Source organism: Schistocerca serialis, chromosome 4 (assembly GCF_023864345.2).
Source record: "Schistocerca serialis cubense isolate TAMUIC-IGC-003099 chromosome 4, iqSchSeri2.2, whole genome shotgun sequence".
Taxonomy (NCBI): Eukaryota; Metazoa; Arthropoda; class Insecta; order Orthoptera; family Acrididae; genus Schistocerca; species Schistocerca serialis.
This window is the reverse complement of record NC_064641.1, coordinates 126,963,779-126,990,186: the sequence shown is the minus strand read 5'-3', so window position 1 is coordinate 126,990,186 and position 26,408 is coordinate 126,963,779. Positions and strand designations below refer to the sequence as shown.

The 26,408-nt window shown below is 45.1% G+C and overlaps 1 protein-coding gene across 1 annotated transcript in view; it reads left to right on the top strand.

The window, feature by feature from the left end:
- Window positions 1–497: 497 nt before the first annotated feature.
- LOC126473593 (uncharacterized) overlaps window positions 498–26,408 on the top strand; it is a 608,171-nt gene continuing 582,260 nt past the window's right edge. The window contains exon 1 of the mRNA XM_050100740.1: window positions 498–580. The gene's annotated coding sequence lies outside the window, so the exon portion shown is untranslated. The remainder of the gene's footprint in view (window positions 581–26,408) is intronic.

The following is a 26,408-nucleotide window of genomic DNA, read 5'->3' as shown; positions in this document are numbered from 1 at the left end:
AAATCTACATGACAGAAATGAAATCAGAAAAATCACAAACACGCGGGGTTTTGAGGAAGAAGAGAGAAAAAAATAACCGACATACGTGGTCTACGTAACGAAAGCTAGCCCATTAGTTGCTTATGAAGGAATACTGCGCGAAAAGGAAGGCCAACAAATGTTGATTACGCGTGGTCCTAAGTGATCCATCCGCGAAGAAGAAGAAAGATAGTACACTTTGTCGTGCACTAGAAAGCTGTTTGCGTAGAATAGATGTAGTGGGTGTAGTGGGTGGTAGTCGTATCACAATGCCTTGCTCTGCAATAAAAAAGTGGCATCCACCACCGCGCGTGATGACGTAGAGGAGCCGCGCCCGTCCAGGGTTTACGAGCAGACCGGCATCGTCGCCTGTCACTTGTTGCTCGGGCCGCCGCCAGCGCCGCCAGCGGCCGCCGCTGGAAGCACGACCCTGTGGCGGCAGCCTCGACCACGGCGGACAGTCAGCGGCGCGCGGCGGTGAGGGAAAGACGCCGGGTCGTAGCACACAGTTCACACACACGCGAGCGCAGCGAAACGGACACTCGCCGGCCGGCGACTTGGGGTGAGTACCGCGAGTCTGCACTAAGCAACTAGCTGGCGTAGTGAGAGCAGGCGCTGCTCAAACTGCCCACTCGCGGTAGTTTCTTGCACATCATTGGAGTTCCAGCTTGTTACTTGCCAGTTGCTTACGCGAGATATCTCTGATAGTGTTTTAGGAGTTACTTGTAAAAGCATTCGCAATGGTATTCTTTTGTGCTGGACTGTGGAATTATTCTTTCGGCAGAGCGTTGCCTATTTTACTCTGTGTCATAGATCACCGATTATTACGGTAGTGACCATTTAGTACCACTACTCAAGTTATGGTCTCTATTAACATTAACTATATAGAACCTTGTCGATGCCAAGATCATTAGTGACGAAGAGCTACCTCAGCTGGGTAGTGATGAGGGAGGGGAATAACCCACGGTCTCGCCGAAAGAGTCATTCCAACAAGCGCATGTAGAATTTTTCCGAAATACTGGAAAATCTAGATCCACATGTTGGTGGAGTATGGACGTGAATTCCTCCAGTGCAGAATATGAATACATTGTTTAACCAATGTGCCACCTTCCTCAGCGGAACATGAATTGGAAAATTTGCTTTTACAGGACGAAACCTGTGGTCAATTGTCAGGTTATGTTAGTAGTCTGAAGACTGATACTGCGGAGCAAAACTTTTAGTCCGTATAGAGATTTCTAACCCCGAAACGAGACAATCTTACTCTGAGGAACAACAGTTTCGCATAATGAACCGGCGTACCTGTTTGAACATTTCACTAGTTGCTACAGTGAACTGATTTACACCTTAGTAGAATTATGGCTTCGGGTTTGGAACAGGTTGTATTTCGTGATGCAGTCCGTCTAGTGTCCACTCGGAATATTTCCTTATGTCGGTGATGTTGGTTTCGCTTGATGAAGGTGGAAAAGTCGTCAGAGACCTGGGACCAGGTACCTAGCGTAGCCGTGGGGCGTAAGTAGCCAATAGAAAAGCGGTAGTGCTACTATTGATTTAGTGTCGGTGTGACACTGGCCGCAGTGCTGCGGGCACAGTGGAGGGGACTCTAGAAACGCCGGCGTCCAGCGGCGAGGGAGCAGAGTGCGGAAACTTGAGGCCTGGCTTCGAACCTCCGAGGAGTTACTTGGATCTTGACCTTCCGTGGTTCTGTCTCATTTTGAGCTCGGATAGAGGGGAGGTCCCTTGAGCTGCAAGCCGGATCGAGGTGGCGCAGTAGTTTACAAACTGACTCTAGAGGAACGGGCTTCGGCCATCATCTAGGTTTTACGTTGACAAATAATATCACTTAAGCCGAATGCTGGGCCCGTTGCTAAACAAAACCGAAAACACTTTATATCCACTTTTATGTCCAATCTGAGTTTGTGCTCCATTTGCATCTACAATCGCCAAGCCACGGAAGGTGTGCGGCGGAGGATACTTTACGTTTATTGTCATCTCCCACTTTTCCTGTTCCAACTGCGAATGGTGCACTGGAAGCAGGAATACTGGTAAGCCTGCATGTGGGTTCAATACATTCTAATTTTGACAGCATTGTTCGTGATGTAGCGCGGTGTCCTGAAAAGGTTAGAGGAAGTCACTCTTCAGCAGAGGCTGTATTTCCGTACAGTATTACATTTTACTTTGGGCTTGGCCATGTGATCGTAATTGACCAATTGCAGAAAATAAAATATATTATAGAAATACAACGTTTGCGGCACAGTAACTTCCTTCAAACTTTAACATTTACGTTCATGATCTTTTAGGTAGTTGCACTCAGAAGGAAGCACTATACTGACTCTCAGAATTTTAAGATTTTTTTTAAAATTTTAAAATTTGTAACTTCAGACCTGAAGGCCATACAGCCACCTCTCAGTCTTTCGCAGTTTTACAGAGTAAGCGTACATATATCTGAAATTTTCCGAATTAGTTTTGATATCAATATATTATTTTGATGAAGGGGCGTTACTACATTCGTTGGTAAAGCCTGACGAAATCTGCGTAACTGTTGTGTGAAACCGATCTGCTGGTCTGCTTACAGTTCGAGAAAAATATGGTTGATATCTCCTACTGTTATTCCATCACATTCACAATTATCTCGAACGTGTATTGAAGAAGATGGCTGGGGAATGATCTATGCGAATTATGGAACTTATATACTTTATATTCGCCTTAATTGCGTGGAACCCGGGCTTCGAGGGAACGATTGCATGTATTTGTTCATAAAATTTCCCTTTAATGCTTATCTATGATTAATGTTCGTCTCCCAATGCAGTTTTATTCTTCTATGTAATGAGGTCTTCGCGTGTGATGGTGACAAAAAAATGTTTTTAAATGTGCCGTTTTGGCTAAGTCGTCGACTATTCCGTTATATTTAATGTTATCGTGTCCTCTGGCTCACATAAATTATACCTTCTTGCCGAGATATTCATTTTCCTTTGTAGCTTTCACGACGTCCATTACCAGTGGACTAGTTTTTTTGAGAACTGCTGGTGTCTGCGGATCTTACAGCAAGCTTCCTAGGTCCGTTCAAATCGAGATGTTTCCTACTGTGATGTTCTCGAAGTAATTGAAAGGTGCGAGTACAGCTGCGGATTCTCCAGAAAAATTTGAAGTTTCTCTGGGAAGCGAAATCATTTCCTTGTAACGTTTGCCTGGACACACGAAAGCACGACCCACTATGCCGGTACGCGGAGTTTTATAGCAGCAAACCACACCATGATGCAGAATGCCTCTCTTGCTGCGTCTGCCAGTGGAGGTGGATGAGAATTTGCATTACGCTTTCGCGGCTGCTAAACGGATCTGTGACGAAATGGCTTGCTCTTCTTTGGATCTTATCTGTCAATACAGTCTGGTACAGGTCCCAAACTGACGAGCAACACTGCACAAGTGTCGAGCATCTGCAAGTCTCCCTGCCTTTCCATACGACATCGTTGCGTTCCGATTACTCTGCATACAACATCATCCACGAAAGGGTTCATTGAGCTTACATTGTCCTCTAAGGAATTTACGAGGGCTATTCGGAAAGTAAGGTCCGATTGAGCACGAAATGGAAACCACAGTGAAAAGCCGATGACACTTTGCACAGATGTGTTGGGCAGTGTCTCTAGTATGCTCGTCGATCGCGTCACTTCACTCTTTTCAGTTCTGAGCGCACAGTGAGCACGTAAACATGCATAGAAAATAGTGTCTGCCACCGAGTATCGGGCTCTGGTGATAGATTTCGCCTGATGTGATGCAGCCTGCATAACATCTCCGTTATGACAGTTCTCGGCCGGACCCTGCAGGGGCAATGAAGACGTTCCTGCAGCGTTTTCGATGGGAAGTGTTTGATCACCCACTATACGGGCCTTAATTGGTGCAGTGATGCGGCAAATGTCGAGGTCTGAGCGGCGACTATGTAGACAAGTATCTGGAAGGTTTAGGTAACTGTTGAAAATGAAACATTTTTGATTTTCACAGTGGTTTTCATTTCGCGACCGAGCGGACCTTGGACCTTACGTTCCGAATAGGCCTCGAATTAATATATTTGTAGCATACCCCTCGTCTACTACTGGCGCTTCTGATGTAATGCACCAGTGTTTTCACCGTTCAAACGACTTAGTAAGATACGAACTACTTTGCTATAAATTACAGGGTCGCCACCAGTCCAGGCCCTTCTTTACAGATTAAATATCAGACGGAACTGAAAAATTTTGTATGACTGCATAATCGGAATTAAATGGGTTTAAATTAATTCAGTCAAAGCATGCAAAATCGGATCATGTAATCACACTACGAAGTATGTGGTAAATTAATAAAACGTGGACTAGGCGCTCCAGTGAGGAGGGCTACATCTCAGATTATGTTTCGTTATTATCGCTGACACCTTTGTGCAGCCTGTCAAAACAACACTGATGTATTCTGAGAAAACATAAGCATTAGACAAAGTATATTTGGCAATGAGGGTGTCTACGTGGTAAATCAGAAAGAATACGGCGGGACGTATGGTACTAGTTTTCAAAGAGAACATTTGTTCTTAAATTCACATAGGAGAAACAAGGTGGAACATCCTAACTCAATAGCTCGTTGTTACCAGAGCATGAAACAACTCACCAGGTCACTTTAAAATAACGCACGATCGTAAAGCTTAATTGATCGTGTGGGAAGTGAAAAGAGAAAGGAACGTACAGTTTTATGCTCCCAAACTGGATTCACACAAGAAGATAAAATTCGGGGAGAAATTAGCCATCATCAGAAGCATGAAATTACGACAAAGAGATTTATACCGAGTGAAATAATATTACCGATATAGTATTAGATAAGGAAATTCGCGCCCACAATATACCTATATATGAGAAACGGAAAAGAACGAGTGAGTGAATAAATCACTCATCGGGAAACACCTTAGTGAAACAGGTAAAGATCATGTAATTTCTCAGTAAAAAGTACACGACTAGAAATGTTAGATTAAACGTGAACAGAACTAACGAGACCGGGAGAGGTGAAGGTCTCACTGGTTCATGCAACATGTGGTCCCCACAAACAAAGGAGGTTACTAAAATCTCTCAAAACTATGAAAATACAGGTGCTCAAATGACATGTTAGACGCTGATCATTCAATCTAGCTGGGATAACGAGTTGGAATACGGAGCTTTAGCTGAGGGCTCATTGAACAAGGAACACGTGGACATAAGTGTAACTAAACATACGAGTAAATCGGTATATCTAAGCACACATTAATCTGAGGAAGGCAGAAACCCGTAAATTAGAACAGAAAGAAACACACGCACAAGTAGACATCTTTATTATCACTTTGACATAAGGTAAAGATCGCTCTAACTTGGCCCAGCCATTACGCGGGGGAGAACATTCCACATCACAATGTTCCAGGGAAACGGAGAAAACCCAGAATACAGAATAAATCAAAACTCCGAACATTCCATAGCATTAATGAAGCATTGTGCTTTTAACTGAACATTTGCTGGAAAAGGAAATGAAACGTTTCAGTTAGACTGAAGAACTTACACATTCACAACAACTTTAAAAGGAGCAAGACCGTGATTAAGAACTACGAACTACGAAAAAAAACCACCAACGGGCAGCAACAAAGTGTCTGCGAAGCGGTGGCACCCAGACTACCGCACAGGTAAAATGGAAAAGACCGGAGGGGTCGTTTTCGTCACCAACATAATAAACGGGCAAGAACGCTCATTGGCAACAGACCTCATTGCCCCGGTAAAGGAACACTAAGTTGATTACCCTGTACCCCAGCAGGCGGAAAGCATCCAGTCTGCCACCAACTTTGTAAATACGAAAAGACACCATCCTTTCATACAAGAGGCAACGTATTTTCACATGGCATCAGGCCGGCTCGTAATCGGGTCCGTAATTTGTTTTTTAATTTACTTACAGACCTCTACTTGTACATAAAATTTTCATTATTGTTATCTAGTGGATTTTGCCACTATTATACTGGCACTATTGTACATACCGTTTGTTGTTTTGTGTTTGTGTCATTTTGGGTTTTTCTTTTTTTTAAAGTACGTCTGTCTATATGCTACACTTCTTACATTGTTATGATATTATTTGCAGCTTTGTTCTTCAGCTGTTGTTGTTCTTATTGTATAACGTACAGTGTTTGCCCTTTCGCGTTTTGTCTTTTCCTGTAAGAGCATATGCATGTTTGTCATAATGTAACTGTATAGATCTGTTTGTAATTCTGTTCCAATGTCATTGTCATCACTGCCGCCGGTTGTCTGGTGTTTGTCTAATTGCGTTTTTATTTTACCTTAAGAGTGTGTTTGTACGTTTACTTCGTAATTTTGTGTTAAAATGGTTCAAATTGCTCTAAGCACTGTGGGACTTAACATCTGAGGTCATCAGTCCCCTAACTGACCTAAGGACATCACACACATCCATGCCCGAGGCAAGATTCGAACCCACGACCGTAGCGGTCGCGCGGTTCCAGACTGAAGCGCCTAGAAACCAGCCACATCGGCCGGCACACAATCTGTATGCTAGGAACTCTTCAGTCTAAGTACTAAGCTGGCCAGGTTTTCTCTCATGCTCTTATTTTGTCATTGCGCAACAGTGTGAAACTGTATCGAAAGCCTTTCGAAGGTCAAATAACACGGTGTCAAACTAAGCGCTGGCATATGCCGCCTTCTGAGTCTTGCGGACTAATGACGCCGACGTCGACACAGTAGTCTTACTGGGTTCCCCTCGTCCAGCTGGGCCGTGTCTAATGACGTAGAACGCCTACTGGGCGTAAAGATCAAAGGTTCGAGATCATTACTGGGGGAGCGCATGTAAATGTCTGAAGAAGCCACAACGGTTGCTGGTCATTAGGTAAAGCACTGGAAAGAGCAGCTTGTGTAGGTAATGCCGAGCTGTGGCGTTCACACAGAGGGCAAATAATTTCCTGTGCATCGAAGCTGCGCACATCGTACTCTACAGGGCGAGTTTAAAGTTTTCCCGTGATTATTTATTTATATACACTCATGTTCATAAATTAAGGATAATGCTGATACGTTGTGAAACAACGCTGTGGTCGGCGGTTTGCGGGTTTAAATAACCTCGAGGTATGACCATGTGGTGCATTTGACCTACGGTCGTCGCACGGTGGTGCTGGCAGCAATCCACATACGCAGAGGTGTGTTGGTGCACGTCAGAGTACGGTGCCGCGAATAAGTGTGCAGTCGTTTTCAGGCGTGCTAATGGTGACTGTGTGTTGAAAATAGCTCAGAGAACACATATTGATGACGTTATGAGGGGTAGAATACGAGGGCCACTGGAGGCTTGTCAAACACAGCAGGTTGTAGCATGGGTCCTCCGTGTGCCACAAAGTGTGATCTCACGATAATGGCAACGATTCCATCAGACAGGAAACGTGCCCAGGCGCTACAGTACGGGACGTCCACAGTGTACAACAGCACAAGAAGACCGATATCTCACCATCAGTGCCTGCAGACGGCCACGGAGTACTGCAGGTAGCCATGATCTGGAACTTACAGCAGCCACTGGAACAGTTGCCTCCAGACACACATTCTACAGACGACTGAACAGACATGGTTTACTCGCCCGGAGACCTGCAACGTGCATTCCATTGATCCCTGGTCCAGGAGAGCCCGTAAAGCCTGGCATCGAGAAACACACTACATGTTCATTGGAACAGTGGTCCCAGGTTATGTTCACGGACGAGCCCAGGTGTAGTCTGAACAGTGATTCTCGCCGGGTTTTCATCCGGCGTGAACCGGGAACCAGATACGAACTCCTTAATGTCTTTGAAAGGGACCTGTATGGAGGTCGTGGTTTGATGGTGTGGTATGGGATTATGATTGGTACACCCCTGCATGTCTTCGACAAAGGAACTGTAACAGGTCAGGTGTACCGGGACGTCATTTTGTACCAGTATGTCCGCCATTTCAGGGGTGCAGTTGGTCCCACCTTCCTCCTGATGGATGATAAGGCACGGCCCAACCGAGCTGCTATCGTGGAGGAATACCTTGAAACGTAAGATATCAGGCGAATGAAGTGGCCTGCCTGTTCTCCAGACCTAAACCCCATCGAGCACGTGTGGGATGCTCTCGTTCGACGTATCGCTGCACGTCTTCAGACCCCTACGACACTTCAGGAGCTCCGACAGGCACTGGTGCAAGAATGGGAGGCTATACCCCAGCAGCTGCTCGACCACCTGATCCAGAGTATGCCAACCGTTGTGCGGCTTGTGTACATGTGCATGGTGATCATCTCCCATATCGATGTCGGGGTACATGCGCAGGAAACAGTGGTGTTTTATAGCACATGTGTTTCTGGTCGGTTTCCCCAACTTATCACCAATATCGTGGACTTACAGATCTGTGTCGTGCGTGTTCCCTATGTGCCTATGCTATTAGCGCCAGTTTTGTGTAGTGTCACGTTGTGTGCCACCACATTCTGCAATTATCCTTAATTTATGTGCATGAGTGTAAATGATATGCCCTCTAGTATTACGGGTAACTCTAAAATATTTCTGTTTGCTGATGACACTAGCTTGGTAGTAAAGGATGTTTTGTGCAATACTGGGTCGGTTTCAAATAGTGCAGTTCATGACATAAGTACATTGCTTGTAGAAAATAAAGTAACTCTAAATCACATAAGACTCAGTTTTTGCAGTTTCTAACATAGAATTCAACAAAACCCGACGTTTTAATTTTACAGAATGGGCATATGATTAGTGAAACTGCACAGTTCAAATTTCTAAGTGTTCAGATGGATAGTAAACTGTCGTGGAAAGCCCACGTTCTGGATCTTGTTCAAAGACTTAATGCTGCGATTTTTACTATTCGGACGGTATCTGAAGTGAGTGATTGTTCGACACGGAAATTAGTCTACTTTGCTTATTTTCATTCACTTATGTCGTATTGTATTATATTTTGGGGTAACTCTTCCCATTCTAAAGGATATTTATGGTTCAGAAACGGGCGGTTCGGGCAAGTGTTAGTTCGCGAACATGTAGTCGATCCCTGTTCACTAGTCTGGGTATTTTGGCTTCTCAATATTCAGGATGAATTACTAATTATTGCCACCAAGAATAACTTCGAATGTATGATAGTAGCTGAAAAGTTTGTGGGACAAAAGTTGCAGCGGACAACGGGGGCCATAGTATGACGTTAGTTTTTTGTTGCCAGGTAGGGTCAGAGATATGAAGGCCAAATTTGTTGTTTTATATATGATGATATAGTCTGGTACTTTTTTCTGATAGCGGCTATTGAGACGAATCCAATGATGTGTAACAGTAAGATCTTTGAACGTCAACGAAGGTCAAAAAGGTGGCATGAACGTCCATTTACAGAAGGTGTTCGAAGTGATGACCATTGATATCAGTGTAGTGCTGCAATCTTCTTATCATGGATTGAGTGGTATTCCTTACCACATTGGCAGTTATTGAACCACATGCTCTGACAATTGTCTCTCGTATATCGTGCAAATAGTAAATTTTCGCCGAATACGGTGTATCCATCTAACTTGTCATTGACATGTAAACACCATTCAACGGTTTTGCAATACAACACTTATAGGAACGATAAGACTAGTATCGTCGAATCAAGCGAATGTGAATGATGTATTCCTTCGAAGAACAAGTCAATATACTTCTCATTTACGGAGAATGCCAACGAAATCCAGTGAGAGCTGGAGACTTATACGCTGAAAGATATCCTCAACGTACTCACCCTACACAACGTACATTTAAATATGTGTATGATAAACTGAGAACAACTGGATCTTTAACGCATCGGAAACATATCTGGCAAATGAAAGTTACTAACGAGAAAACGGAATTTGGTGCACTTGTCACTGTGGCTGTGTTAGTTCGCGTCAAAGCGCAAGGGAAAGCCAGAGTAGTGTTGTTCGTGTTCTGCATCACCGTCAATATCATCCTTACCATATCAATCTCCACCAGTAATTAACTGGTATGGATTGTATACGTCGCATTGAATTCTGCCGATGGGCTAAACTTCAGATTCAGATGGATGACACATTTATTAATTTGATTTTATTTACTGACCCTTGACGCAGTGGTTTCACCGGTTTCCGTTAGATCACCGAAGTTAAGCGCTGTCGGATGGGTTACCGTCCAGTCTGCCGAGCGCTGTTGGCAAGCGGGGTGCACGCAGCCCTTGTGAGGCAAACTGAGGAGCTACTTGATTGAGAAGCAGCGGCTTCGGTCTCGGAAAGTGACATACGGTCGGGACAGCAGTGTGCTGACCACATGCCCCTCCATATCCGCATCCAGTGACGCCTGTATGCTGAGGATGACACGGCGGCCGGTCAGTACCGTTGGGCCTTCATTTCCTGTTCGGGCGGAGTTTAGTTTTGTATTTACTGACGAAGCTACATTCACGAACCATGTAAATGTCAATTTGCATAACATGCATTATTGGGCAACTGAAAATCAATGTTGGCTGCGGCAAGTTGCACTCCATAAACCGTGGTCGGTGAATGTATGGCGTGGGATTCTGGAGGACAGAATTATAGGCCCCTATTTCATCGAAGGACATCTTAATGGTAGGAAGTACACCACATTCCTGCAAGAAACATTGGGTCTGTTATTGGAAGAAATACCTTCAGGAACAAGGAACAGAATGTGGTGTCAACACGATGGGCGTCCGGCACATTTTTCGCTGATGGCTAGAAATGAGTTGCAGAGACAACTCCCAAATCGTTGGATTGGACGCGGAGGAGATGTGTCGTGACCGACTCGTTCGCCAGACTTGACGCCTCTCAATTTTTTCTTGTGGTGATTCGAAAAAGACATTGTTTATAAAGACGTTCCAACTACACCTTGAAGATATGCGAGAGAGAATTGTCAGAGCATGTGGTTCGATAAGTGCCGATGTGACAAGGAATACCACTCAATCCATGATAAGAAGATTGCAGCACTTCACTGATATCAATGGTCATCACTTCGAACACCTTCTGTAAATGGACGTTCATGCCAACTTTTTGACCTTCGTTGACCGTCAAAGATCTTACTGTTATACATCATTGAATTCGTCTCGATAGCCGCATAGTAATTTAGAAACACCCTGTATTTTACATGTGCAACGGCCTTATCGACGATACGGCAGCTGTGGGTGGCTTATTCCATTTATTGCTGTCGAGTGCTTTGGTTGTCTATACGGAGCTGATGTTCATCTTAGCCGTGTCATCCTGGACGATGTCTCGCTACCTCATTCTCCATCTTCCTCTCCCTTTCGTACCCACTATTGTCCTAGAGAAGCCGTTGTAGGTGGTCTATTCTCTGACATTCTATCCATGTGACCTTTCCATAACGGCACGTTCGACGCTCTTTGCCGTCCGAGACTGATGAGAACCTTCATAGCAGGGTGCTGAAACAGGACTCGGTTCCACATCTTGCTGCACCGTCGTCTGTCCCCATTTCTCCTTGCTCCACCACTTAGTCACAACAAAAGTTTACCTTTCATCCTTCAGCAAACAAGACATGTCGCGGTTTGATTCAGTTTCACACAACACAGACATTTTAGTCAACGCTGAACATCACAGACATTTAATATTGTACGTGTGTTCCTCTGCGCGTCAGGTGTGGCCCATGTGCTACAGTCGGAAACATAAAAAGCAATTATTTACGCAAGAAAAAAGTCAAATATTAGGTTGACAAAGATGTCCACTTCTGGAGTTGTCATCATCTATGGAGTGCGACGCAGCAGACTTTTTTAATCTCTCTCTGCAGACACGAGGACTGTCTTGGTTCAGTCCTAGGCTGTTAAGTCAGTTCTGTCGACCAATTGCAGGGTGGTTTTGGGAGCTTTCCCACATTCGTACAGTTGAAATTTGTCCTGTTAACATGACAGGACGTTAGGTATTGTAAGTAAACAAAGTGTTATAAATGGAATAAAAATTGCGTAGATGATTTTTTAAAGTTTATTTCTGGTTCCTCCACTGTGAAATGAAAGTTTTTTTAAAAAATTTTGTTGGTGTCTGGCAAGATTTTTCTTTGGTGTTCTCAGTCTTTGTTTTATTTCCGAATTTTAATTGTTAGAGTCCAGATAACGTGATCAGTATCTGCATGGAAACGTAATATGCGAATATTTCTTAGCTGTTGGATATGCTCGGTTTAATCACACGAGGATGTAATTTCATATGAGTTACTAACAAAGACATCGAAAACATATTAATAATACACTGAAGAGCAAAAGAAACTGGTACACCTGCCTAATATCGTGTCGGCCCCCGCGACCACGCGGAAGTGCCGCAACACGACGTGGCATGGACTCGACTAATGCCTGAAGTACTGCTGGAGGGAATCGACACCATGAATCCTGCAGGGCTGTCGATAAATCTGTAAGAGTACGAGAGGGTGGAGATCTATTCTGAACAGAATGCTCAATAGTGTTCATGTCTGGGGAGTTTGGTGGTCAGCGGAAGTGTTCAAGCTCAGAAGAGTGCTACTGGAGCCACTCTGTAGCAATTCGGGGCCTGGGGGGGGGGGGGGGGGGGGGGGGGTGTCGCACTGTCCTGGTGGAATTGCGTTTGTCCGTCGGAGTGCGCAATGGACATGAATAGATGCAGGTGATCAGATAGGGTGCTTACGTACTTGTTACCAGTCAGAGTCGTATTTAGATGTATCAGTTGTTCCATATCACTCCAACTGCACACGTTCCACACCATTACAGAGCCACCACCAGCTTGAACAGAGTCCTGCTGACATGCACGGGCCATAGATTCATGAGGTTGTCTCCATAACAGTCCACGTCCATCTGCTCGATACAATTTGAAGCGTGACTCGTCCGACCAGGCAATATGTTTCCAGTCATCAACAGTCCAATGTCGGTGTTAATGGGCCCAGGCGAGGCGTAAAGCTTTGTGTCGTGCAGTCATCAAGGGTAGACGAGTGGCCCTTCGGCTAAGAAAGCCCATATCGATTATGTTTCGTTGAATGGTTCGCACGCTGACACTTATAGATGCTCCAGCGTTGAAATCTGCAGCAATTTGCGGAAGGGTTGTTCTTCTGTCACGTTCAACAATTCTCTTCAGTCGTTGTTGGTCCCGTTCTTACAGCATCTTTTTCCGACCGTCGCGACGTCGGAGATTTTATGTTTTACCATATTCCTGATATTCACGGTACACTCGTGAAATGGTCGTTCGGGAAAATTCCCACTAAATCGCTACCTCGGAGATGCTGTGTCCCATCGATCGTGCGCCGACTATGACACCACTATCAGACTCAGTTAAATCTTGATAACGTGCCATTGTGGCAGCAGTAACCGATCTAACAACTGCACCAGGAACTTGTTGACTTATATAGGCGTTGCCGACCGCAGCGCCGTATTCTGCCTGTTTACATATCTCTGTATTTGTTTCTTTGGCGCTTCAGTGTATAAATATATGTTATTTACATATTCTGATGACATATAATTACCTTTTAGCCGGCCACTGTGACCGAACGGTTCTAGGCGCTTCAGTACGGAACCACGCGGCTGCTACGGTCGCAGGTTCGAATCCTGCCTCGGGTATGGATGTGTGTGATGTCCTTAGGTTAGTTAGGTTTACGTAGTTCTGAGTCTAGGGAACTGATGACCTCAGATGTTAAGTTCCATAGTGCTTAGAGGCATTTGAACCATTTTTGGAACTTACCTTTTACGTAATTTATTATATGAATTATCTGAGACAACGAAAATGGACAAGGACTACGGATAGGTGGCGCTCGATGGGAATGTGGATCGGCCGTGAGGCGTGCCGAGAGATAGTCGTACAGCTGTGATAACGCTGTGTCCCGGAGGGCGCAGTGGTTATCGCACCTGTCTATTAAGGAGGAGATCCCGAATTCGAATCCCGGTCCGATACACAATGTCACTCGTCGCCGCTTATAAAGCGGAATGTCTCGGTGCAGCTGACAGCAGTGATCCCTTTCCTTTCCTTTCCTTTCCTTTCCTTTCCTTTCCCTCTCCACCTTCAGTTTACGTGTAAAGTAATTTATCTCCAAAAATATATTGAACGGATAATTATCGATTGTGAAAGACACAAAACGTTCAGTGTCCTTCTTATAAAATTTAGTTCTTGGGGCACTATACATCTTCGAATGCATCGAATCAGCTGTATTGTATTGTATGTTAACCGGGGACCTAGAAACGACGGAGAGGCTTCGTCCCCGCTGCAGCCGCAATGGTCCACAACCCCACGATGACTACCGCAGTCCATCCCTCCGCCGCCCCACACCGAACCCAGGATTATTGTGCGGTTCGGCCCCCGGTGGACCCCCAAGGGAACGTCTCACAGCAGACGAGTGTAACCCCTATGTTTGCGTGATAGAATAATGGTGGTGTACGCGTACGTGGAGAACTTGTTTTGCGCATCAATCGCCGACATAGCGTAGCTGAGGCGGAATAAGGGGAACCAGCCCACATTCGTCGAGGTAGATGGAAAACCACCTAAAATCCATCCACAGACTGGCCGGCTCACCGGACCTCGACACAAGTCCGCCGGGCGGATTCGTGCCGGGGAGCAGGCGCTCCTTCCCACTCCGGAAAGACATGCGTTAGACCGCTCGGCTAATCGAATCAGTTACATCAAAAACGCAACTTTACAATGCTGCCCTCTCTGGGCCACATGCCTGCGGACGCCCAGAGGCAGTGGGAATGTACTGGACGCCGCGTGGCTGCATAGCAGAACTACCCGCTCTGGGTTGTCTTGTCTCAGCTACGGTACTGCAGGGACTTATAGAGACAGGTTGCCGGTATTTGAACGGGACGACGATTGCTCTTTCGCGATATTAAAGACGAAATTGGTCCGTCCCGGTAGCTGCTCAGTCAGCGCTGCGGATTGCCAAGCTGAGAGGCCCGAGTTCTATTCCCGGGTGGGTCGGAGATTTTCTCTGCTCGGGGACTGGATGCTGTGTCGTCCTTAGGTTCGTATCATCATGGCAAACAGTTGATACAGTTGTGAATAGAGAAATACGTAACTTGGACAGTAAAAGTAAAAAGTGCGCTTGTTCGGATTATGCAGGGTGTATCAAAGAGAATCATCCCATTTGGCACGTTTATATTTCTGAAGCTAATAAACATATTCAGTGCATTTTGTTTTTTGATGAACGGGAAACTGAAACAGTTTTTTTTTCATACCTTTTCTTCGGTGTTCAATATGCCTCCCTTGAGATGCACGGCGTACGTCAGTGCGGTATTCAAATTGTTCCCACACTGCAGCGAGCATGTCTTGAGTTACAGCTTCCACAGCAGTTGTTATGCGATGTCTCAGTTCATTCATTGTTGTTGGTAACGGAGGCACATAAACAGAGTGTTTTATAAGCCCCCACACGAAATAATCTCATAAAAGTCACGTCCGGTGACCTTGGAGGCCAGTAGTGTATGGGGGAATCATTTGGTACAGTGCGACCGATCCAGCTATCAGTAATCCTTTGATTTAAAAATTCCCGCACTTACAGATGCCAGTGTGTCTGTGTCCCATACTGTTGGTCAATGAAGTCGTTCGATTCAGTCTCCAGCTGTGGGAAAAGGAAGTTCTCAAACATATCGAGATATGTACTTCCTGTAACAGTGTTCCTGGCAAAGAAGTTTGGACCATATACCTTTTCTCGTGAAACTGCACAAAACACATTAAATTTTGCAGAGTCCCTCTCATGTTGTACGGCTTCATGTGATTGTTTCCTACCCCATATTCTGATATTATGACATTTCACCTTCCCGTTTAAATGAAATGTTGCCTTGTCACTAAACACCAAGTATGGAAGAAAACTGTCATCCTCCAGCTTGCCAAGAACGAAATTACAGATCTCCACACGTTGTTCTTTGTCACCTTCATGAAGGGCTTGCAGTAGCTGGATTTTGTATGGTTTCACATCTAAACGTCGACGCAACACAGCCAGACGACACCGGGGCGTGTTGAGCTGTCGAGCTGCACGGCGAACGGATTTCTGAGGACTCCTTGTGAAACTATGGCGGATGTGTTCGACGTCTGTGTCAGACACTCGGGGACGGGCCGGCGATTTGCCTTCAACACAATCAACCTGTTTCTCAGAGTTATTCGTGCCATCGTCTAGTGCTCTGTGATGTAGGAGGATGCACACCACACCTAGTGCGAAAGTCACGCTGTACAGTTTGTAAGTAGGCTGTTTAGGTTTTTATGTTGGTAACGTCACGTAGCGCTCTGTATGAAAATCACTGACGGTGCTGTGTGCAGTCTGTGGCTGGTTTGCATTCTTGGCATATTCTAGTGTTGGGCAGTTGGATGTGAACAGCGCGTAGCGTTGCACAGTTGGAGGTGAGCCGCCAGCAGTGGTGGATGTGGGGAGTGAGATGGCGGAGTTTTGAGAGCGGATGATCTGGACATGTGTCCATCAGAGAGAGAGTAAATTTGTAAGACTGGATGTCATGAACTGATTATATATTATGACTTTTGAACACTATTAAGGTAAATACATTGTTTGTTCTCTATCAAAATCTTTCATTTGCTAACTATACCTATCAGTAGTTAGTGCCTTCAGTAGTTAGACACTTTTTATTCAGCTGCCAGTATTGGCGCACGCTGTATTGCAGTAGTTTGAGTAACGAAGATTTTTGTGAGGTAAGTGATTCATGAAAGGTATAGGTTATTGTTAGTCAGGGCCATTCTTTTGTAGGGATTTTTGAAAGTCAGATTGCGTCGTGCTAAAAATATTGTGTGTCAGTTTAAGCACAGTCATTTATAATTTTTCTAAGGGGACGTTTCATAAGTTATTACTAACCCGCACTGCGCAAAACGTAAAACACAAAACGCATTCTGTTGTCCCGTCACCATTTTTACTAGAAATGAAGTGGGCGCATGCTGCTGCTACCTAGTGGGAACCACTCAAAACTCGAGAGTTTTCTCTTTCCAACAGTATGTTGTTCACGCACATATCTCAAATAAGAAATAGCTATGATTTTTTAAAAATCGGATGATTCTTTTTTATACACTCTCTACTGTATTATGTGCTGTACTTTCGCGTACATCCACAGAGTGTACTGTTCTCCCAGTAAAAGGGCGACTTTTCTGCCAGGGACCGTCTCAGAACTGCTGTGTAGAGCAGCCCCGTTGAAACGGCCAACGAGTTGCAGAGGTGAATTGCACTGCGTCAAGATTTACTTCAGAATCCGAGAGTGTTCGATAAAACTCGTAATTCTCTGCAGAAGCAAGTGGATATTGCAGCCAAATGCGAAGACAGAACGTAGAACAGCGTCTTTAATAGGTACATATAAGTATAGAATGAAATGTAACGCCTAAAGTGCTGAAACAGTATTGCATTTCTTGTTAAGATAGGACGTGGGTAGAATTTGAGTCCTGTTAGAGGCGTGAATGAAATGTTCTCGGGCCTCCAGCTGCGCTAAATGGTTAAAATGCCATGAGCCTTCGACCAAGTATTCCTCGGCCATTGTCAAGTGGTATGACTGCCAATCGGCTGCCGATGCGCCACTTACGTACTGTACCTGCAGGCTGTGACGTCACTGGTGCTCACGGCATCGCCATATATGGGCATCCGCTGACTCGGCGTCCGATGCGCCCACCTTCAACTGTGCCATCGCTAGATTCCACGCTCCGATGAGCTGCAGTTCATCGTCTGTATTAAAGGTGTTATCGGTGATTTTTATTCGGATGGCTTCTTTAATTACGATTAGACTGGCTGTGGGAAGCCCGTTTGCTCCAGCTGCTGCAAACTTATTTATGGAGGATTTTCAGGACATTGCCTTAGACGCGGCCCCGTTAAAGCCTGGTTGTTCTTTCGATACATTGACGACACATTTGTAATTTTGCCCCACGTACGTGAAAAGCTTGACGAGTTTTTGCAACATTTCAACAGCATTGACACTAACATACAGTTCACCATGGAGATAGAGAAAGACAACGCATTGCCCTTCACCGTCCGCCGCAAACTAAACTCGTACCTTGGCCACAGCGTGTACAAAAAAGCTAACTCCGATCTGACCTTGGACGCCATCGGACACCATCAACCAACACAGACGCGCCCTGTGTTACAAACAGCGGTACATCGTGGAACAACGATATCAGATACCGATAACCTGCCCCACGAGCTGAACCACCTACGCAGATTCTTTAGAAACAACGGCTGCAGCGTTCACCAAATAAATGAAGTGATCTCAAGCAAGACCCACGGCAAGACTGTCTACGAGGAGACGGAGTAGAAAATTGCATGTTTGGTCTCGTTCTGTGTCTCCGTGTCGGGCAAGATAAGTCGCCTCCTTAAAATACACAAAATAAAATCGATTTTGAGGCGCCCGTCAAAAATCTGACAGTTGCTGAGACCAGTTAAAGGCGCAGGAGGTCTCAGTACACCTGGGGCGTACAAGATACCTTGCGAGTGTCGGACAAACAGTGTGGCCTGCAGAACAACGCAACAAGACCATGAGAAGTTTTATCGCCTACTACACCCCAAAAACCAGTTTTAACCTAGTATGCTCCATAAAACAGTCACCGGATCAAATATGACGAAACCACAGTCGTGGCTCGCACTAACACAGCTTCTGGAGCTGTGTAATTAAAGAAGACATAGAAATAAAAAGTCACCGATAGCATCCTAAATAGAGACGGCGGACTGCAGCTGAGCACGGCGTGAGCTCTGGCTGTCGTGCGCTTGAAGCGGGCGCATCGAACTTCGAGTCATCGTATGCCCGCATAAGGCGATGGTGTGAGCACCAGTGACGTCACAGCCAGCAGACAGAATAATGTACCAGCAGCAACCCAGCACGCGTTCCAATTGACAATGGCCTGGGGGGAAATTGCTCGAAAGCTCATGGTATTTTAACCACTTGACGCTGCTGCAGACCGACAACAATTTATTCAGTATTACCACCGTAGGACTCTGCATTCTTGCAGATAGGGGCTTAATCGAAAAGTTTGCATTTCAAATACATTTATACTGATTATTTCGTACTGCAGTCAGTGACAACCACACATTCGCAATTATCTCGCAATAGACTAGTTTTGGAGCCATTTTTCTGGGACGTTTTTGGTTCTATTATCGTGTTCTTTCTCCCGCGACACATTCCTCTTTTAATTACGATACAATTACGTATACTCAGGAAGACTGAAACTAGCGCACGCAGAGGGAAGAAATTTTGTTTGTTTATGTGAGCACTGCTCTGAGCACTATGAGACTTAACATCTGTCTTCTGACTGGTTTGATGCGGTTAGCCACGAGCTCCTATCCTGTGCCAACCTCTTCATCTCAGAGTAGCACTTGCAACCTACGTCCTCTATTATTTGCTGGATGTACTCCAATCTCTGTCTTCCTCTACAGTTTTTACCCTCTACAGCTCCCTGTAGTATCATGTTTGTTATTCCCTGATGTCAAACAGATGTCCTATCATCGTGTCCCTTCTCCTTATCAGTGTTTTCCACATATTCCTTTCCTCTCCGATTCTGCGCAGAATCTCCTCATTCCTTACCTTATCAGTCCACCTAATTTTCGACATTCGTCAGTAGCACCACAGCTCAAATGCTTCGATTATCTTCTGTTGCCGTGGTCAAGTGGTTCTAGGCGCTTCAGTCCGGAACCACGCGGTTGCTAAGGTCGCAGGTTCGAATAATGCCTCGGGCATGGATGTGTGTGATGTCCTTAGGTTAGTTAGGTTTACGTAGTTCTAAGTCTAGGGGACTGATGACCTCAGATGTTAAGTCCCATAGCGCTTAGAGCCATTTGAACCATTTGAATCGTCTTTTCCGCTTTTCCCAGAATCCATGTTTCACTGCCTGCTGTGGTCCAAACGTACATTCACAGAAATTTATTCCTCAATTAAGGCCTGTGTGTGATACCAGTACACTTCTCTGGACGAGGAATGTCCTTTCTGCCAGTGCTAGTCTTTTTTTTATGTCCTCCTTGCTCCGCCCGTCATTGGTTCTTTCGCTGCCTAGGTAGTACAACTTCTTAAGTCTACTTCGTGACGATCAATCCTGATGTTAAGTTCCTCGCTGTTCTCATTTCTGATACTTTTCATTACTTTCGTTTTTCTTCGATTTACTCTAAATCCTTATTCTGTTCATTCCATTTAGAAATCTTGTAATTGGTTCAAAAATGGTTCAAATGGCTCTGAGCACTATGGGACTTAACATCTATGGTCATCAGTCCCCTAGAACAACTACTTAAACCTAACTAACCTAAGGACATCACACAATACCCAATCATCACGAGGCAGAGAAAATCCTTGACCCCGCCGGGAATCGAAAAATCTTGTAATTCTTCTTCCGTTTCACTGACGATAGGAATGTCATCAGCGAGTCGTATTGCAACGGTACTTTCGCGTTCTCGTCAATACGGTACCACAACGTTTAAGTTCTACCACTGTAAAGACGGAAGATCCGCGATTCGGAATGTGCAGTAAGTAGCGGCAGGAACACCACCACAAAATCATGCAGCACTAACACTGCAAATCATCGACTCTCTGGGAGAGATTTTAACCGTGTTCAACCCAATGGTAAAGTATCGAACTATTTTTCTCCGAATCATACAGTTTGGGGGAAAAGAAGTGAGAATAATTACTTTTGGAAACCTTTTATCAGACAAAGCCTGTTATAACAATAAACTGTTTCGCTTAATAAAACGGCCGCCAGCCCAAATCGGGCACAGTGTCTGCACAAAAAGATGAAGTCAATTTTCGACACTGAATAAGTAACTACTTTCACTTACTACGGTCACTTGGCAGTTAGTACTATTAATCCCACTTTCTGTTACTTATGGAATTTACCACTATACTTTAGTAATTATTTAAAGAAGACACACAAATGTTTCAACAAGGAGACAAAAATATATTAAACTTATAGCTATAAGTATGACCAAAACTATTATTTAACACGACTAAATTTCATTGCTTTAGGACTGTTATTTGTTAACGTTGTACTAACACCAATATTTGTCTGGCTTCCTTTGACATGGAGAAGTAACACGAACAATTACTGTTAAGATTGTTGCAGTTAAACAATTATGTTACTTTACTTTCAGAAATACTATTGAAACTTTCGCAAACAGAGGGAGGGAAAAATGTATGCCTCCGTATGACCCCTCATTTCTTGCCCCGCAAGGGGCCTGCCGGCCAATAATGCCAAACGCTCATTTCCATTTTACCCCTAATTTCTCGTACCTTATCTTCGTGCTCCTTATGCGCAATGTATGTTGGCAAAACGTGTTTCTTTTGGGGACGGATGATAACCGCACACGAATGTGAAGACAACGTGGTGAATGGTACAAATCCGCCCACGCTGTCGCGCGTCACACCGCCCACGCAGCCAGCATAATGGTCTGAGGGGCCAAAGCCTACAATAGCCGGTCACCTCTAATTGGGATTCGTGGAACACTGACGGGCTAGTGTTATGTCGATGACATTATTCGACCCCATGTGGGAACTTTCCTTCATGATCAGCCAGGAGCATTTTTCCACCAAGCTAACGTTCGTCCGCAGAAAGCGTGAATTGCTCAAGACTTCCTACGTCCGCCGGCCGCGGTGGCCGAGCGGTTCTAGGCGCTTCAGTCGGCAACCGCGCGACTGCTACGGTCGCAGGGTCGAATCGTGCCTCGGGCATGTATGTGTGTGATGTCCTTAGGTTAGGCCGAGCGGTTCTAGGCGCTTCAGTCGGCAACCGCGCGACTCCTACGGTCGCAGGGTCGAATCGTGCCTCGGGCATGTATGTGTGTGATGTCCTTAGGTTAGTTAGGTTTAAGTAGTTCTAAGTTCTAGGGGACTGATGACCACAGGTGTTAAGTACCATAGTGCTCAGAGCCATTTTTGAACTTCCTACGTCCAACTCTTCCATGGCCGGCCTGCCCGCAGGATTCGTCCCCTATAGCGCGTGTTTGGGACCAGCTGAAACGTCCGATGCCGGTGTGTCACTCTGTACATGATATGGGGATGAGTGTTCAGGATTTGTGGGCCGACCTGCCTCAGCACAACATCAGACGTCTGATCAACTCGATGCCAGACCGTGTAGCGGCATGGTTTGCACCAAAAAGTGGTCCGACACGTTATTTATGTTGCACTGTGTTAGTCTACTAGCACTCAATGTATTTGTTTACAAGTCCTGATTTTGAGATAAAATGAATCTCTCGTCTTTATCAGTACTTTAATAAATTTCATTTCGACCCGATGCTCCCCTCTTGGTGCGCTATTTTCAATGTTCCTTTGTGTATCTCGTGATCAGTAACGGGCTTATAACTGTCCCTTGTGCTATTACGAAAGTTATTTTTAAATACAACTATTGCGCGAAAAGGAGAAGCGCATGCTGAGTGTTATGTTCTAGGCGATCCAATCACCAGTCTTCCCTGATATTCCGTAAGCTCATACTTTGTTTACCAAGTGATAGTAGTGAACTTTATCGAACGCGTTGGAAAAGCCAACGAACAGGGGGCGTCAACCTGGGCGCCACCATCTTCGGTCCTCTGGATCTTATGGACTGACAGAACGAACAGAGTTTTGGAAAATCTCTGTTTGCCGTACCCATGTAGACTCTTGTAGAGGGCATGTTCACATCGACGTGGAATATTTTCTGATGCTCTTTTATGTACGGAGACTATTTAAAATCCTTATACTTAGTGGTACTTACAAGGGAAACTCGAATCGCATCCCCCTCAGATTTAATGGTAAGATGGCCCAGTGGATATCCCGTTAAAAAGGTATCCTAATGTGTGAAAACAAAATAGAAACAGTGAACGTCCAAGATTAACAAGTGCAACATCAAACGCACTGGAACAGTTACGGCGTCGTGGTAAAGTGGTCAATGTGTTGGACTGGAAGCGGACGAGCCGGGTTCGAAACTTCTTCGTGCCTTTTATTTTTTTTCACAAAATTATGAACTGTGCGTCCGGTAATTGAAATGTTTGTTCTCTTTCTGTAGTCTTGGCAGTTGTCACACTATACATTGGTTACAGAATATGAGTCATGTGGTAAGGCTACATTACCGTCACAAGTAAATGTGATGAATAGTAAGAGCAGGCGAGGTACCACATAGACATCTCACATAAATAAAAACAACAAATAAATGTGTGTGAACTATGTTACAACAAGGGAATTCAATATTAAAAACGTCCAAAACGGAATACAACTTCAAACGTTAAAAACAAATGTTTTGACAGGGCAGAGGGAAAATTGTGTGCTTGTGAAACTGTTGCGTTTATTTGTTGTCGCCTATGTAACAAACTATTATGTTTACATCATTTCCTTGGGAGTGATCACAGTCATGTTCATACGAACACCTAAATAGGGGGATCAGGCACATCTTAGTCACTCACCAGGCGTACAAATTAGGTTCAAATGGCTCTGAGCACTATGGGACTTAACGTCTGAGTCCATCAGTCCCCTAGAACTTAGAACTACTGAAACCTAACTAACCTAAGGACATCACACACATCCATGCCCGAGGCAGGATTCGAACCTGCGACCGTAGCAGTCGCGCGGTTCCGGTCTGCGGGCCTAGAACCGCTAGACCACCGCGGCCGGCAGTCACTCACCAGGCGTACAAATTAGGTTCAAATGGCTCTGAGCACTATGGGACTTAACGTCTGAGATCATCAGTCCCCTAGAACTTAGAACTACTGAAACCTAACTAACCTAAGGACATCACACACATCCACGCCCGAGGAAGGATTCGAACTTGCGACCGTAGCGGTCGCGCGGTTCCAGACTGTAGCGCCTAGAACCGCTCGGCCACACCGGCCGGCACAAATTAGGTACGTCGATAAGAGATGCCTATCGTATGATACACCTACTGTCACCAAAGCCGTGTATGATACACCAGATGTGGCTTCCGTTGGAGGATTCGGTTGATTTGTCACTTTGTCATCAAGCGTTTGCGATTCCCATTCGACAGCTACTTCCTTTCGGCTGTTAAAAGCGTAGTTGTGCAGAATCAACTGTCATTATAAGTCTCTACCTTACACCTCGCTGTTACAAACAGACGTTACAGCACGATACAGACACAAAGTTGAATAAAGCTAACAGCGAAAAGCGAAAAAAAAAAAAAAATTAGGAAGAGGGAGCTCTAAACACAGCTCGCCCGCTTTGCAATCCAACACCGTGACCAATTAACCACGACGCCATAGCTGTTCTTCCCTGCTGCTCTATGTTGCCCTTCTTGTGCTTGGACGGTTCACTGTTTTTATTTTGTCTCTTCTTCACAGTTCAGTACGCCTTCTTCCTGTTTTCATGCTTAATCTGTGTTGAGTTTTTGACAAACTGCCAGCTGGGCCACCTTACCACTGAATCTGAGGGAGTGTGGTGGGCAGTATTCCTTGTAAGGAAAAGCCGGCTGTCGAAAACAGCGATCATAATTGCCAGAATGATCTGAAGCCTCCTCCGCTCCTATTCAACAGGGGGGACTCCGCAGCTCCGATACAGAGTCTGCCGAATGTCTAACGTCGGTGTCGCACGTGACAAATGCTGGCCTTTGAGTGTTCAGACGGAGCACGTGGGCAGGACCGCGCTCACCAGAAATAGCGGCGTCCAGTGGCTGACGAAACCGGGGCGCAACGCCGCCGGCCGCGATCTGCTTGACTCCACTCCGTCTGGGTTGCATCACCTCGCCACGACCGGGAGTGCCTTTAAATACGCAGCACGGGTGGTTTGTAACGTGACCGTTGGGATTTTGCTGTTTAATTACACTGAGTAGTCTGATGTTCAGGGCGAGAGGGTACCACACTAATCATCGCTGCGATACCACGGAAATGCTGGAAGCACACATACATCACGCTATTCAAAAATCAAAAATGGTTCAATTGGCTCTAAGCACTATGGGACTTAACAGCTGAGGTCATCAGTCGCCTAGACTTAGAACTACTTAAACCTAACTAACCTAAGAACATCACACACATCCATGCCCGAGGCAGGATTCGAACCTGCGACCGTAGCTTCACGCTATTCGTTTGACTTACTCTACAATTTCAACGCAACACACGCATGATTCCTCACTATGTGTTCCATATTATAGGCGAAGTTAATTTAACTTCTCGTATCAAATATGATTACATTACACGTGTATTACATTGTGATTAACACTGTTGTTGTTGTTGTGGTCTTCAGTCCTGAGACTGGTTTGATGCAGCTCTCCATGCTACTCTATCCTGTGCAAGGTTCTTCATCTCCCAGTACCTACTGCAACCTACATCCTTCTGAATCTGCTTAGTGTATTCATCTCTTGGCATCCCCCCACGCTGCCCTCCAATACTAAATTGGTGATCCCTTGATGCCTCAGAACATGTCCGACCAACCGATCCCTTCTTCTGGTCAAGTTGTGCCACAAACTTCTCTTCTCCCCAATCCTATTCAATACTTCCTCATTAGTTATGTGATCTACTCATCTAATCTTCAGCATTCTTCTGTAGCACCACATTTCGAAAGCTTCTATTCTCTTCTTGTCCAAACTATTTATCTTCCATGTTTCACTTCCATACATGGCTACACTCCATACAAATATTTTCAGAAAAGACTTCCTGACATTTAAATCTATACTCGATGTCAACAAATTTCTCTTCTTCAGAAACGATTTCCTTTCCATTGCCAGTCTACATTTTATATCTTCTCTACTTCGACCATCATCAGTTATTTTGCTCCCCAAATAGCAAAACTCCTTTACCACTTTGTCTCATTTCCTAATCTAATTCCCTCAGCATCACCCGACTTAATTCTACCACATTCCATTATCCTCGTTTTGCTTTTGTTGATGTTCATCTTATATACTCCTCTCAAGACACTGTCCATTCCATTCAACTGCTCTTCCAAGTCCTTCGCTGTCTCCGACAGAATTACAATGTCATCGGCGAACCTCAAAGTTTTTATTTCTGCCCGCACCTCGTGGTCGTGCGGTAGCGTTCTCGCTTCCCACACCCGGGTTCCCGGGTTCGATTCCCGGCGGGGTCAGGGATTTTCTCTGCCTCGTGATGGCTAGGTGTTGTGTGCTGTCCTTAGGTTAGTTAGGTTTAAGTAGTTCTAGGGGACTGATGACCATAGATGTTAAGTCCCATAGTGCTCAGAGCCATTTTTTTATTTCTTCTCCATGGATTTTAATACCTGCTCCGAATTTTTCGTGATTAACATTATGAAAGATAAAATTTTGGGTTTCGCTAGCAATTCAACGAGCGAGCTTATTTTGTTATACACAGCTCTACAATTCCGTACTGTTATACACGTTCGCAGTGCATCCCGCATAAGTGCGAACGGAATACATTAACCCCGAAACAGTATGACCACTATTTCAGCATTACGATTGCCAAAGCATCAGTTTTTTGTCAACAAATGATCCTAGCCGCGCGGGATTAGCCGAGCGGTCTCGGGCGCTGCAGTCATGGGCTGTGCGGCTGGTCCCGGCGGAGGTTCGAGTCCTCCCTCGGCCATGGGTGTGTGTGT